Genomic DNA, 16,971 nt, shown 5'->3' on the forward strand with positions numbered 1-16,971 from the left:
ATAAGTGTTGTTATAAGCTTTCCTATGGCATCATATCTCTGCAACATTAAATAATGCTAATAACCACAGAATAACAAATTTCCTTTTATTACTGTGAGAAGTAACAAGATAAAAAATACCATGGATCTTAAAGAGGATCTGTCATTAGTTTATTAATTCCCTATCTCCTAACTAATCTAATAGGCGCTATGATGCTGATAACTACAGTGTGATTTATTTATTTTTTTAAACTTTTATTATTTGCAAAGTTATGAGAATTTTTCTAAATATGCTAATATGGCTCTAATAGCCAAATGGGAGGTGACTCTTTCTTTTCTCTCTGGGCAGTGAAAAGTTTTCTGTATGACGTGGTCCAAACATCATACAGCTTCTCCCCCTTCCTTGCCCAGCATCACAGGGTGATCAGGGGCGTAGCTAAAGGCTCATGGGCCCCGATGCAAGAATTCTTACTGCCCCCCGCCCCCCCGCAAACTTCTCATGGCCGACGGTCCGCAGCTTTCAGCTGCATCGCTGGGTCTCCTAAGTGACCCAACAATGCAGCACTAGCAGCCGGGGCGTCACTTAGGCTGGGTTCACACACCCTATTTACGGGCGTAATTCGGGCGTTTTAGCATTGAATTACGTCCGAAAATGCAACTCAAAAGCGTTGGCAAACATCTGCCCATTCATTTGAATAGGTCTTACGATGTTCTGTGCCGACGGTCATTTTTTTTTACGCGCCGCTGTCAAAAGGCGGCGCGTAAAAAAGAGGCCCGCGTCAAAGAAGTGCCTGTCAATTCTTCAGACGTAAATGGAGCCGTTTTCCATGGACTCCATAGAAAAACAGCTCCAATTACGTCCGTAATGGACGCAGCGAAAGACGCCTGCACATGCCATTACGGCTGAAATGACGGTGCTGTTTTCTCCTGAAAACAGCACCGTAATTTCAGCCGTAACAGACGCTGCCGTGTGAACATACTCTTAGGACTTAAAATGTCAGGGGAAATAGCCCCAATACATATGTGTCCGCCCAAAAAAAAGTGTGTATAGGAGACAGCATAGCATATCTATAGCACTACGACCCTATAAACTATGGATAGGATTAGATACAGTGGCTCAGCAGACAGTATCACACATGATAGGATTAGATACAGTGGCTCAGAAGGCAGTATCACACATGATAGGATTAGATACAGTGGCTCAGCAGACAGTATCACACATGATCAGATTAGATATAGGGCCCAGCAGACAGTATCACACAAGATACGATTAGATACAGGGCCCAGCAGACAGTATCATACATGATTGGATTAGATACACAGCTCAGCAGACAGTATCACACATGATTGGATTAGATACACAGCTCAGCAGACAGTATCACACATGATTGGATTAGATACAGGGCCCAGCTCGCTGACATTGCGTCTCCAGCGCTGGACCCAGGATAGGTAAGAATAATAATTTTGCTTCTTTATGTGTTACTGATTATTTTTGTGTGTTTGTGTTTTTTTGCAGGTTCGGTTGTTGGACTTCGGATTCGAGGACTTCAATGACGGCATTTTTTTTATTCTCAATAAAATGGTTAATGGGGGTTGTGTTTTTTTATTTCAATAAAATATTTTTTCTATGTGCTTGTATCTTTTTAAACTTTATTATCACCGCCTTAGTAATGGCCGCTGGCTGATTGACAACCTCCATTACTAAGGCGAGGCTTAATGTTAGCCGGTGCAGAGGCTACACTAACCCCCATTATTACCCCGGTACCCACCGCCACCAGGAGTACTGGGAAGAGCCGGGTACGAACCAGTACCCGACCATCTGTAGTGACGGGCAGGCACCGGGGTGGCCACAGGCTGGTAGTATTAGGCTGGGGAAGGCCAAAAACAGTGGCCCTTCCCACCCTTGTAATGCTGCCTGCTGCTGCTGTGTTGTATCTGGCTGGTTATGAAAATTGGGGGGGACCCCACATCGTTCTTTCCAATTATTTATTTTTTTTAAATGACGTGGCGTCCCCCCCATTTTTCATAACCAGCCAGATACAATAAAGCAGCAGCAGCCTAGCATTAGCAGGGTGGGAAGGGCCACTGTATCTGGCCTTTCCCCTCCTGATAATACCAGCCTGCGGCCACCCCAGTGGCCGACCATCACTACAGATGGTCAGGTACTGGATCGTACCCGGCTCTTCCCAGCACCCCTGGTGGCGGTGGGTACCGGGGAAATAAAGGGGGTTAGTGTTAGCCTCTGCATCGGCTAACACTAAGCCCCGCCTTAGCAATGGATACTGTCAATCAGCCGGCGGCCATTACTAAGGCGGTAGTATTATAGTTTAAAAAAAAACACAAAGACATAGAAAAAATATTTTATTGAAATAAAAAAAAAACCCACACAGCCCTCATTAACCATTTTATTGATAATAAAAAAAAGCTGTCATCGAAGTAGTCCTGGAATCCGACGTAGTCCAATGACCGAACCTGTAAGAAAACACACAAAAAATGATTAGTAACACGTGTGTTAGGCTTAGATACAGGACCCATGTGTGATACTGTCTGTGGGACCCTGTATCTAAGCCTACCACAACGTAGTCACGAGCAGACACGAGCAGACACACATGCAGAGCGTCTGGTAGACGCCTCGTTACACAGTTCCACAGCTCCATTCAGGTGGATGGCCATTGGCGCGCAGGTTCCCCGGCGCGCGGCGACGCGATCTGCACAGGGTGGGTGACCATTGGCGCGCAGATTCCCCGGCGCGCGGCGACGCGATCTGCACAGGATACAATTTCTTTGAATAACCATCCATTTTTTGCGCTGGATCTCAACCACTTCTTTGCTACAATTTCACCAACGTGTGCCAACACGAGGATCCGTGCGCAACAGGCATTTGAAATTCTTCTGCCCTAAGGTGAGCTGGAGGTCCCCTCCCATTTACTTTCTATCTGTTTACACAGGGCAAAGATCTGGAACGAGTCCGTGTATAAGGGCCTTTAGGCAATGTCCAAACCATGTGCCCAATAGGACAAATGGAAGTGTTATTACCAAAAAAGACCACCCAAGCCTCTAGCCTTTATAATTTTTAACCAACATAAGCACCAAAAACACCACCTGACCTATCTGCCAGACATTGGTTACTTCAAACATCTTATAGATATAGCGAAACATTTATTTGTATATATTAAACATGTAGAATACAATTAAAATTAACATGGGCATAACGATTAAGGAGAGACATCTCCACTCACAGGTGAGGTGCAGATAGTGATAACTATGAATGATGGAATCCAAGAGTGGGTAAATGAAAGCAGATAACTGGGAAACCAAGGTAAGACGGAATACGTAGGTAAGTTAAGACCAAAATAATCACAAACCTTTCATGTCCTGATGGGTAGAAACCACTTTGCTTAACCCCTTGGAGATGCAGCCATTTTTTGGATTTTAATTTCGATTTTTCCTTCCCGCTGTAATGAATCGGGGTAGGGAGACGGACAGGTGAGCCCTAATCTACCCGAAACTCAGTCTCTGCCTACTTGCATGGCCCGTCCTAAGTGATGGCGTACAACTGGGCGATGGTCCCTACGCTCAGTAAGTGCAAGACAGACAACACAAGACAAGGGTACACAGAAACAAAGGGGGAAATAGGGACAGTTGCCCACGGAAACACCGTGAGCAACAGAAGGTAGTGAACGAGCCGAATAAAACCAGGAGAGTACGTAGTAGCAAAATCAGAGCAGGAGAATAGTCAGGCAAGCCAGGGTCAAATAAGTAACAGCGGTCAATCAGGTAAATAGCAGGAATCGCAGAGCCAGGAAACCAGACAATCACAGGCAAGGAACATGCTGCTAGTGTGGGTATAAATAGACCAAGGGCGGGAGCTAGAACCATCAGGCCAGGCTGTGATAGGTTCTCCCTCTCCTCAGCCTGCAAACCTGAGTGGTAACAGATCGCGTCACTCTAGCAGACCTTGGAGCTGATGAAGGCTGATTAACCCCGGGCGTCGACACAGAACCTGTGTCTGGCAAACCCTTTACACTCGCCTTCCAAAAGAGTTAACTTTTATATTTTTTCATTGACATAGTTGTATGAAGGCCTGTATTTTGCGGTACATGTCACCAAGGGGTTAAAGGCAAAAAACAAGCCTTCATACAACTATGTCAATGAAAAAATATAAAAGTTAACGCTTTTGGAAGGCGGGGAGGAAAAATAGAAAATGAAAATCAAAAAAATGGCTGCATCTCCAAGGGGTTAAGCAAAGTGGTTTCTACCCATCAGGTGACATCGGGTTATTTTATTACAAAGGAACATTCCATGTGTCATATAGACAGTAAAATATGGCACCATATATTGGTCTTCAAAGGTACAGAATGTATTACTAAATGTAGATCTTTTTGTTTAGCTACTGATTCACTATATAACGCAAAGTATATAACTATATAACCAAAAGTATGGTGACATCTCTACTAATTATTGAGTACAGGCGTTTAGATCACACCCATTACAGACAGATGCATAAAATCAAGCACACAGCCATGCAATCTCCATAGACAAATATTGCTAGTAGTAGGGGGTCATACTGAAGAGCTCAGTGACTTTAAATATGGTAGTATCATAGGATACCACCTTTGCCACAAGTCAGTCGGTGACATTTCTGATCTGCTAGATATGGCCTGGTCAACTGTAAGTGTTATTATTGTGAAGTACAAGAGTCTAGGAGTAACAACAGCTCAGCCACAAAACAGTAGAACACGCAAACTCACAGAGCAGCTACATGTAAGCCTAAAATCACCAAGCACAATGCAAACATTGGCTGGAGTGGTGTAAAACATGCCACCACTGGACTCTGGAGCAATCAGATTTCTCTATCAGGCAGTGTGTTGGATAACTCTGGATTTGGCAGATGCCAGGAGAATCCAAAACACATACTGTCAAATTTGGTGGAGGAGGGATAACGCCCTGGGACTGATTTTCAGGCTTTGGGATAGGTCCCTTATTTCCATTGTAAGCTATTGCTACAGCATACAAAGACATTTTAGTCAATTGTATGCTTTCAACTTTGTGCCAATAGTTTGGGGAAGGCTCTCACCTGTTCTAGCATTCACCTCTGCTCAAAGTGAGGTCTATAAAGACATGATTAGACAAGTTTGTGGAGAAACTCCAGTTGCCTGCAGAAAGTCCTGACCTCAACTCCATCGAAAATCTTTGGGGTGAATTAGAACACCGATTGTGAGTCCAACCTTACATAGTTACATAGATAAATCTTATATAAATTTTCTACAACACAGTGAAATAATAACATTTTCACCAATAAAATAAAAAACCAACAAAGGGACCCCTCAAACCCAGCCTATTCTCCTCTCCTTTAAACATAGGGGCCCACCCTCCAGAAACCCGCACCCATACAAGGCAACAACAAAAAACAAAAGAATAAATACATTTACAGAATAATCAAATAAGAATGCCTAGAATAAAGCTCAATCAAAGCAGTCAAGATTACGCTTGCGTGATCATCTACTTAACACTCTTTGCTGAGCCAATAAGATGTCTGCACAGCTCAGTGTATCTAACCATCAAGCCCATAAAAGCTCGAATTTAGAAGGTCAATCCCTAGGAGAATAAACCAACTTTTCAAAATTGAGAGTACGGTTTATAGAAGAGACCCAATCCTCAACAGAAAGAGATCTAGGATCATCCATTTAGATGATCTACACTTGTGGGCCATAAATAGGGTTAACGCCATATGTTGATGTTCACCACCCAGTAAGGCATCAATCAACTCCTACAGACAGATTTTTGCATCCAGAGGCACAGGGTGTAAGAAAGCAGAACCTAAGAGGTATAATACCCCTGTCCAAAAATGGTGTGTAACCTGGGACACCGCCACAAAAGGTGTATGAAATCTCCTCCCCCCCTGTTGACAATTAGGGCAGTCATGTTGACTCCTTATCCTAGTCCTATGCAACATCTTATGAGTACAATACGCTCTGTGTAAAATAAGACCTTTAGAGGGATTCTGGGAAGGCCCTCAGAACAACCGGGGTACCGACTGTAGAGCAGATTACCATTCATAATGTCCCCAAGATCATCCTGCCATGTAGATCTACTGGTTAGTATCCTTGGGGCCGACTGTTCTAACAAAAAAATCAAATAAGGGGAGAAAGATAGAGATCAGATAGAGTTAAACAGGGCTGTTTCATTAGATTCATAGTAGCATGTTCAAAGGGAATCTGTCACCAGCTTTATGCTACACTATCTGAGGGCAGCATAAAGTAGTGCCAAAGACCCTCATTTCAATGCTGTATTACTTACTTATCAGTGTTCAGTAGTTTTTTTAAAAATACCTTTTTCTCCAGCATCTCATAATCATGAGCTGCATCTAGCCCCGCCCACTGGCCGCTAACTTACAGCTTTCTCCCCATATTGTGAATGGGGAGAAAGCTGCCACTCAGTGGTGGGTGGGTGAGGTTGGCCGCAGCTCATGAATATCGAGGACTCCTGAGTGCGAGCACATCATTGATTGGACTCCTGTCTTAACTCGCACTGCAGGAGCTAAACAGGAATTTTATGATAATAACTGAACATTACAATTACTATTAAGTAAGTGACACACTGCTGGAATCAGGGTCTCTGGCACTACTTTATACTGCCCTCAGATAGGGCAGCATAAACCTGGGGACAGATTCTCTTTAACTTGTAAGTGATGATACAATTGTCTATTATGCAGGGAGAACTCTTCTTTCAAATCATCAACCTAGTTGCATAGGTACATAGTTAGGCTGAAAAAATACATATGTCCTCAAGTTTGACCAAGAGATTGGAGAAAGGGAAGGGATCTGGGTAAACGTTAAACTTTTTTTTTACCCCATTATACCAGAAACAAAAGTCCATAATGAATGAACCAATCTACCTTAAAAAGGAAAAAGTTCCTCCTTGATCCCAAATGGCGATGAGACTGGATCAACATTTGAACAAGAATTCTACACATTGACATAGGAGCTGATATTTTTTTGTTCTAGGAAGTTATCTAACCCTTTTTTTAAAGCCATCTACTGTTCCTGCTGTGACCAGCTCCTGCGGTAGGGTATTCCAAAGATTCACAGTTCTTATGCTGAAGAAGGCTTGTCGCCTCTGCAGGTTGAACCTTTTTTTTAACCAGATGGAGGGAGTGCCCCCTTGTCTTTTGAGGGGATTTTACATGGAACAGCTTCTCACCTTTTTTTTGTATGGGCCATTTATATACTTATACTTACTTTATATAACCTGATATCTTAATAATGTTCCCCCCTAGGTGTCTCTTTTCAAGAATAAATGTAATTCTTTTAATCCTTCCTCATAACTAAGATTCTACATGCCTCTGAATAGTTTAGTTGCACTTTTTTAAATTTGTTTCCAACTATAGGACATCCTTTGTATGAAATGGAGTCCAGAACTGAACTGAATAATCCAGATGATATTCTAGAATGCATTGTAAAGTGGTAATATTATGTCCCTTTACCGTGAGTCCATACTTTTTTTAATACATGACAATATACTGCCGGCCTTAGAAGCAGCTGATTGACATTGCATGCTCTTTTTCAGTCTAGGATCTACAAGTGCACCCAGATCCTTCTCAACAAGTGACTCTCCCAGTTTAACTCCCACTAGGATATATGGTGCATGCAGATTGTCAGCACCCAGATGAATAACTTTACATTTACCCACATTGAATCTCATTTGCCAAGTGGATGCCCAAACACTGTCGACTTTTAATTTATAAACATCTATCATAGAATGAAATATACTGCATTTGCAAAAATGGAAATTGCGAAAATTAATAAATAAGTTGAATAACAGTGATCCCAGCACTGGACCTTGTGGTACATCACTAATCATTGACCGCAACTCCCTGGATACGGTCCTTGAGACAATTTTCAATCCAATTACAAACTATACTTTCTAAACTACAGACCTTAATTTACCCATTAGGCGTCTATAAGGGACAGTGTCAAATGCCTTTGCAAAGTCCAAATACAGAATATTAACAGCGGCCCCTCTGTCTAGGCTTCTACCCACCTCTTCATGAAAACAAATCAGGTTGGTTTGACAAATTCTGTCCTTAGTAAAACCATGCTGGCTATCATTCATAATACTATTTTCTGTCCCATACTTTTGTATATAGTCCCCTAAGAGACCCTGAAAAGTTTTCTTAACATGGATGTTAAGGTTACTGGTCTATAATTACCCAGGGAAGACCTAGAGCCCTTTTTGAAAATAGGCACCACATTTGCCCTGCGTCAGTCCATTGGCACTATGCCAGTCAATAGAGACTCTCTGAATATTATGAAAAGGGGACAGAAATAACTGAACTAAGCTCTTTAAGAATTCTAGGGGTAACCCATCTGGTCCCGGAGTCTTGTGCACATTTATTTTATTTAACTTAGCTTGGACCATATCTACATTCAGCCAATTCAGTATATCAACTGATATATTAACAGCACTGGCACTGGCTACATCAGCTGCTCTTTATTCTGTTGTATATAGAGAGCTAAAGAACCCATTTAGTAACTCTGCCTTCTCTTGATCCCCCGTGACCAACTCCTCATTACCATTATTTAGGGGTTCTACATGTTCAGACCTTGGTTTCTTGGCATTTATACCTTAACCCCTTCCCACTCTTGGACATACTATTAGGTCATACTATTAGGTCATGGTAGCTGTATCGTTCGCGCTCCATTACCTAATAGTACGTCACTGGAGTAATGGCCATTTCGGCCATCTTCCCGACACATACAGGAGCTGTGACAGCAGTTGATGCAGCTCCTACAGCGGTGACCGATCGCTGTGTCCCCGCTGATTAACCCGTTAAAAGCCACGTTCAATAGCGATCGCTGCTTTTTAGGGGTTAAACCACCATCGACGGCCCGCTACACGATAGCGGCCGGCGATGGTGGCTATGGCTACCAGATGCCTAACAATGGCGTCCGGCTATGCCATCTACGGAAGCCTAGTGGGTCCTGACAAAGTCAGGACCCACTATGCTTGCTGTCAGTGAGTAGCTGACAGCTCTAATACACTGTACTACGCATGTAGTGCAGTGTATTAGAATAGCGATCAGGGCCTCCTGTCCTCAAGTCCCCTAGTGGGACAAAGTAAAAAAGTAAAAAAAAAGTTGTGTAAAAATACGTAAATGAAAGTTTTCAAATTAATAAAAGTAAAAAATCCCCCTTTTTCCCTTATCAGTCCTTTATTATTAATAAAAATAAATAAATAAACAAGTAAACTATACATAATTGGTATCACCACGTCCATAACGGCCTGAACTACAAAATAATTTTGTTATTTATCCCGCGCGGTGAACGCCATAAAAGAAAATAACAATAAACCATACCAGAATCCCCAAAAAATTTTCACTTCACCTCCCAAAAAATTGGAATAAAAAGAGATCAAAAAGTCTCATGTACCTAAAAATGGTAATGATCGAAAATACAGTTCGTTACGCAAAAATCAAGTCCTCGCACGGCTTTCTTGATTGAAAAATAAAAAAGTTCTGGCTCTTAGAATAAGGTAACACAAAAAGTAAATGATTTTTTACAAAAAGTATTTTATTGTGCAAACGCCATAAGACATAAAAAAAACTATAAACATCTGGTATCGCCGTAATCGCATCACCTCGCAGAATAAAGTGAATATGTCATTTATAGCGCACGGTGAACGCTGTAAAAATTTTTAATAAAAAACAATAGTAGAATTGCTGTTTTTTAGTCACCACGCCACTTAAAAATAGAATAAAAACTGATCAAAAAATCGTATGCACCCCATGAAAACTGCAATGAATTCCTCAAGGGGTCTAGTTTCCAAAATAGGGGGGGGGGGGTTCCACTGTTTTGGCACCACAAGACCTCTTCAAACCGGACGTGGTGCCTAATAAAAAGGAGGCCTCAAAATCCTCTAGATGCTCCTTTGCTTCGGAGGCCGGTGCTTCAGTCCATTACCGCACTAGGGCCACATGTGGGATGTTTCTCAAAACTGAAGAACCTGGGCAATAAGTATTGAGTTGCGTTTCTCTGGTAAAACCTTCTGTTTTACAGAAAAAAAAATGGAATAAAAAGGATTTTCTGACAAAAAAAAGAAATATGTAAATTTCACCTCTACTTTGCTCTAAATTCCTGTGAAACACCTAAAGGGTTAATAAACTTTCAAAATGCCGTTGTGAATACTTTGAGGGGTCTAGTTTCTAAAATGGGGTGTTTGATGGGGGTGTCTAATATATAGGCCCCTCAAAGCAAGTTCAGAACTGAACTGGAACCTAAAAAAAAATAATTAGGCAATACTTCGCTTCTTATATTATACTGATAATGAGCAGTGCCCACCCCGAGATGACACCAGTTTTAACCGTTTGTATAAACTGAGACCCCTATTAGACCATTTCAGTGCCCGGTTTTCCCAAACATATACCCCCCGAGAATTGTATTTCTATTGATGAGTCCTTGGTACATTTTAAAGGGAGGCTTCAATTCCGCCAGTACCTGCCGAGTAAGAGGGCAAGGTATGGTGTAAAGATGTATAAGCTGTGCGACAGTGCATCAGGGTATACTTACAAATTTGGGATATATGAAGGGAAGGACACAAGTATACAGCCCCCAGAATGCCCCCCCTTACTGGGAGTTAATGCAAAAATTGTGTGGGATTTGGTGCACCCACTGCTGGACCAGGGTTACCACCTCTACCTGGATAATTTTTATACCAGCGTCCCACTCTTCAAGTGCCTCGCTTCCAGAAGTACTGAGGCATGCGGCACTGCTGGAAGAAATCTGAGAGGCCTCCCTAAGACTCTGCTTGGGCAAACACTCAGAAGGGGTGAGAGCAGGGCACATTCTAGCAGCAACATATTGTGTGCCAAGTACAAGGGCAAGAGAGATGTCCTTGTATTGACAACAATACATGGCCACACCAGTACCCATGTACTTGGACGAGGTACCAGTACAGAGACCCCCAAACCAGACTGCATCCTGGACTACAATAGGTACATGGGAGGGGTGGACTTGTCAGATCAAGTCCTGAAGCCCTACAGCGATATGCAGAAATCGAGGGTTTGGTATAAGAAGCTGGCCGTGCACATCATGCAGATGGCATTGTACAATGTGTACGTGCTATGTCGATGTACAGGCAAGAAGGGAACTTTCCTGGAATTTCAAGAGGTGGTTATCAAAAACCTAATCTTTAGGGACCAAGAAGGGGGCCAGCCAGTACTTCTGGAAGCAAGGCCACACGCATCGTACCAGGGCAACAATTTCCAGAAGAAGTTCCCCAAACTGGCAAGAAGAGAAAAAGTCAAAAGAGGTGCAAAGTCTGCTATAAGAGGGGGATAAGGGAGGACACAATATGTCAATGTGACAAGTGTCCCGAAAACCAGGGCTCTGTATGAAAGAGTGTTTTAAAATTTATCATAGAGCCCTTAGATTTTTAATCTACCCTGACGCACTCCGCACAGCTTATCCCCCTCATCTTTCCCTTCTGAGCTCTGCTGTGTGCCCAGGCAGCTGATAACAGCCACATGTAGTGTATTGCCGTACCCTGGAGAACCCACATTACAGTTTATGGGGTGTATATCTCCGGTGGCGCATGCTGGGCACAATATATTGGACACTGAAATGGCATAGATATATAGAAAATTGCAAATCTCACACTACACCATCTGCTGCGCATTACCTTTTATACAATACCTGTGGGATCAAAATGCTCACTACACCTCTAGATGAATGCCTTAAGGGGTTTAGATTTTAAAATGGGGTCACTTCTTGGGGGTACTGGTACCTCAGGGGCTTCTGCATTCACGACTTAGAACCAGAAAAGCTCCAGTAGGCCAAATGGTGGTCCTTCCCTTCTAAGCCCTGCCGTGTGCCCGGGTAGCAGATAACAGACACATGTAGGGTATTTCCGTACCCAGGAGAACCCACATTACAATTTATAGAGTGTATATCTCCTGTTGCTCATGCTGGGCACAATATATTGGACACTGAAATGGCATACATATATAGAAAATTGCAAATCTCACACTGCACCATCTGTTGCGCAGTTTTTTCACAGCACGTATTTGAATTGGGCTGTGAAATTAAAAAAATGAATTTTTTTCCAATAAGATGTCATTTTTGATCAAAATGTCTTATTTTCACAAGAAATAAAATACCCCATTTTGTTACCCAATTTGTCCTGAGTGCGGCAATACCCCATTGGAGGGCTCAGAAGGAAAGGAGCACTATGTGTTCTTTGGAGTCCAAATTTTTCTGGATTGATTTTCGGGTGCCATGTCGCATTTGCAGAGCCCCAGAGGTATCAAAGCAATGGAAACCCATCAGAAGTGACTCCATTTTGGAAACTACACCCCTCAAGGAATTCATTTATAGGTGTTGTGACCATTTAGACGCCACAGTTTTTTCACAGAGCTTATTTGAATTGGGCTGTGCATTAAAAAAAAATTAATTTTTTCCAATAATATGTAGTTTTGTCTCAAAATTTCTTATTTTCACAAGAAATAAAACACCCCATTTTGTTGCTCAATTTGTCCTGAGTGCGGCAATACCCCATTTGTGGTGATAAACTGCCGCTTGGGCCCATGAGAGGGCTCAGAAGGAAAGGAGCACTATTTGTTCTTTGGAGTCGAGATTTTTGCTGGATTGGTTTTCGGTTGCCATGTTGCATTTGCAGTGCCCCAGAGGTATCAAAGCAATGGAAACCCTCCAGAAGTGACCCCATTTTGGAAACTACACCCCTTAAGGCATTCATCTAGAGGTCTAGTGAGCATTTTGATCCCACAGGTATTGTCTAAAAGGTCATCAACATATGTCTCATAGGAAAAGTCAGTATAGGGGCTAGGTCACCAACAGTGTGAATTTTAACCTCCCCAAAGTTGGAATAGAAACTCCCCCATACATTAGCGGCAAAACTGTTATTTACAGTGAGATATCGCTGTGCTGTGCTGTAAATCACAGAGAAGTGCAGAGAAGTGGTCAGGATTCTGAATACACATCACGTCCTGGCTGGAGGTAATGTATATTCATTGTCATGACATTGCGGTAACGTTGCAGTGTGTTTAGGTGTCTGCACATAGCAATATAGCTATATCGCTATGTGCTGTATAAATGAATGGAGAGAAGTGTATGACGCTGATTGGTCAGCGTCATACACTTCTCTCCACAACGCCCACTTGGCCATATAGTAAAATACACCCATTTGTCCATTGAGAAACTCATTAGCATAAAGCTAATATAGGTCATAACTCCATCAAAAATGATAGTTTTTCTAAATAAAAAACACTGCTGTAATCTACATTACAGCGCCGATCACATCATGTACAATATAGGCCACTTATAATGTGGTGACAGAGCCTCTTTAAGGAGAGAAATTGCTCTGTTCGGAGACTCTCCAGCGATAGGAAACCCCTGAATTGACCAAATATGGATGTCGGGAGCAGGGCTGGAGTCCCGAGCAAAGTGCTAGTTGATGCTCTGCTCGGGTCTCAAGCAATAGGCAATGTGACAACCCCTTGCGGTCATGTTCACGAACAGCACAGGAAGCAAGCCCTCAGTCACGTGGGGTTGAGTCGGAACGTCATCATTATTAGAAAAGCTCCAGCACTTACGGGAACAATTCACGAGGTTTGAACTGCACCATTTAGTAAAGAATTTTAAATTAAAGTATATTAATAAGTTACTTAGTTTCACATAAATATATTATTGCAATGCAATTTTTGGTCCCCGGATAACCCCATTAACTTTTATTGCTTATATTAAATCCCATAACAAACTCAATTTGTTAAAAACATGGCGCAGACCAAATCTACTGGTCTATACTAATATATTACATAGTAATAACGCATGAATTTATATCTTATGAATGTTATATTTACAGTGGGGCTGCAGTTCACATTGTTATTAACCGTATAAAGCAGGATTGACTTGTCGTCATATAAAATAACAAATTACAGATCCCTTGACATGATTTGTCAATAGCACAACGTCTACAGGGGTCATGGGGCTATGGCAGCAGTGCCTGAATAGCGTGGATTTATATAATCTACAGATGTAGCCATCTTTATCTTGACTTTCAACACATTGAATACGCAGTGTCAAGAAACTTTAACTTGACTTTTTCAATGGCTTTTGTTGTGTCATATCACACTGCAGCAGGTTATCAGAGTCAAGGTAAACTTGGCTACATCTGTAGTTATAGCATTAAAAGACTCCAATGGTTATTGGCCAATGAGAAGAGCAGGCTAGATGTACGCCCTCTTTATATTTTGAGTGATAGCTGCATGAGTCAATATAGATATACACTTTATGGACAATAGTATTGGGACACACCTCAATTATTTAATTCAGGTGTTTCATTCAGTCCCATTGCCACAGGTGTATAAAATCCAGCACCTAGCCATGCAGTCGGCCTTTACAAACATTTGTGAAAGAATGGGTCGTTCTAAAGAGCTCACTGAATTCCAGCGTGGTACTGTAATAAGATGGTATCGTTGCAACAAGTCAGTTTGTGCAATTTCTTCCCTCCTAGATATTCCACCATCAACTGTGAGTAGTATTATTGAAAAGTGGAAGCGTTTAGGAACCACAGCAACTTAGCCACTAAGGGCACGGCCAGACGTGGCGGCGTTTTTCCGCTGCAAATGTTGGTGCAGATTTGGGGCAATTATGCAACGAAGCTGCACCAACATTTGCATATTTGACAGGTAATTCAGACGTTGCAGAAAAGACAGCGGACTTGCCACAGATTTGTTTTTGCATTGCAAAGGCTGAAATCCGCAGTGAAATTCCGCTTCTTCTCCGCAACAGTCAGTGCATGCTGCGGAGGGAAATTTCCGCACCGCAGCCTATGGTCCGCAGTGGAGTTTACCGCAAAGTCTGAACTAACTTGCCTCAAAATGTATTGAAACAACTGTAAAAAACAGCCGCAGGAGATTCCACTGCGGACTGTCCGCAGCGGAATTCCACAGCAATTCCGCCACGTCCGGCCGTGCCCTAAGGGTATGTTCACACAGCAACGCCAAATACGTCTGTAATTACGGAGCTGTTGTCAGGCGAAAACAGCTCCTGCATTTCAGACGTTTTTGCATGTACTCGCGTTTTTCGCGGCGTCCATTACTTCCCAAGAAGTGACATGTACTTTTTGGAGGCGGGAGTCTCTGCGTCTTTTGACAGCGACGCATAAAAATACACCTCGTCTGCACAGAACACCGTAAGGGTATGTGCACACACACTAATTACGTCCGTAATTGACGGACGTATTTCGGCCGCAAGTTCCGGACCGAACTCAGTGCAGGGAGCCGGGCTCCTAGCATCATAGTTATGTACGATGCTAGGAGTCCCTGCCTCTCTGCAGGACAACTGTCCCGTACTGAAAACATGATTACAGTTGTCCTGCAGCGAGGCAGGGACTCCTAGCATCGTACATAACTATGATGCTAGGAGCCCGGCTCCCTGCACTGTGTTCGGTCCGGTACTTGCGGCCAAAATACGTCCGTCAATTACGGACGTAATTAGTGTGTGTGCACATACTCATTGAATTTAATGGGCAGATGTTTGCAGACAGTTTGGAGCTGTTTTTTCAGGCGTAATTCGAGGTGTAAAACGCCTGAATTACGTCTGTAAATAGGGCGTGTGAACATACCCTAACTGGCAAACCATGTAAAGTAACAGAGCGCTGTCGCTGAGTGCGAGCGGGTGTCCTAAGAAGGGATGGGAAAGGCGTAGGCCCACAAAATGGCAGTTGGTTGGGCTGCTCTCAGTGTGGATCACGGAGGCTAACATGTCTTCCCAATCTCTCAGGCCTTGATCACAGGTAGTGATGAGGGGGTTTGCACAGGTTAATGAGGATATCAGTCTCTAAGGGTATGTGCACACGTAGTGACCAAAAACGTCTGAAAATACGGAGCTGTTTTCAAGAGAAAACAGCCCCTGATTTTCAGACGTTTTTTGAGCAACTCCCGTTTTTCGCGCCGTTTTTCGCGCCGTTTTCGTGGCGTTTTATATGTCCGTTTTTGGAGCTGTTTTCTTTGGAGTCTATGAGAAAACGGCTCCAAAAATGTCCAAAGAAGTGCCCTGCACTTCTTTTGACGAGGCTGTATTTTTACGCGTCGTCGTTTGACAGCTGTCAAACGACGACGCGCAAATGACAGGTCGTCTGCACAGTACGTCGGCAAACGCATTCAAATGAATGGGCAGATGTTTGCCGACGTATTGGAGCCCTATTTTCAGACGTAAAACGAGGCATAATACGCCTCGTTTACATCTGAAAATAGGTCGTGTGAACCCAGCCTTAATCCCCCGGGACATTCCCCGTGTCTGCTCCTGTCCTGATGGTGTTTTGGGGTGTCCTTGATGTTAGCTGTACAAAGGAAGGCAGGAGACTACGGTGACATTTAAACATGATGGCACAAGGCATAATTAAATTAAACTAAAACAAACTAATAAATAAGACAAGAAAACAGATATGTGGGGGAAAAAAAGGCCGCAATGTTTTATTAAGGCTGGATTCACACGAGCGTTGCGTTTTTGCGCGCGCAAACAATGCAGCGTTTTGCGCGCGCAAACACCATTTGACAGCTGCGTGTGTCATCCATGTCTGATGTGCGGCTGCGTGATTTTCGCGCAGCCGGCATCATAGAGATGAGGCTTGTCGACGCCCGTCACTGTCCAAGGTGCTGAAAGAGCTAAATCTTTCAGCACCCTCGACAGTGAATGCCGAACACAACAGCGAAAAACCTGTAAAAAAAAAGATAAAGTTCCTACTTACCGAGAACTTCCCGGCCGTTGCCTTGGTGACGCGTCCTTGGTGACGCGTCCTTGGTGACACGCCTCTCTTGACATCGGGCCCCACCTCCCTGGATGACGCGGCAGTCCAAGTGACCGCTGCAGCCTGTGATTGGATGGAGCTGTCACTTGAACTGAAGTGTCATCCCGGGAGGTCGGACTGCAGGAAGGAGACAGGAGTAATCGGTAAGTTAGAACTTCGGTTTTTT

General features: G+C 43.2%; 1 long non-coding RNA gene across 1 annotated transcript in view; it reads left to right on the plus strand.

Annotated features, from left to right (window-relative positions):
* Positions 1 to 16,971, plus strand: part of LOC142761036 (uncharacterized) — a 51,134-nt gene that overhangs the window by 21,570 nt on the left and 12,593 nt on the right. The gene's annotated exons all lie outside the window — the stretch shown is intronic.

Source organism: Rhinoderma darwinii, chromosome 4, assembly GCF_050947455.1.
Source record: "Rhinoderma darwinii isolate aRhiDar2 chromosome 4, aRhiDar2.hap1, whole genome shotgun sequence".
In the NCBI taxonomy this organism is placed as follows: Eukaryota; Metazoa; Chordata; class Amphibia; order Anura; family Rhinodermatidae; genus Rhinoderma; species Rhinoderma darwinii.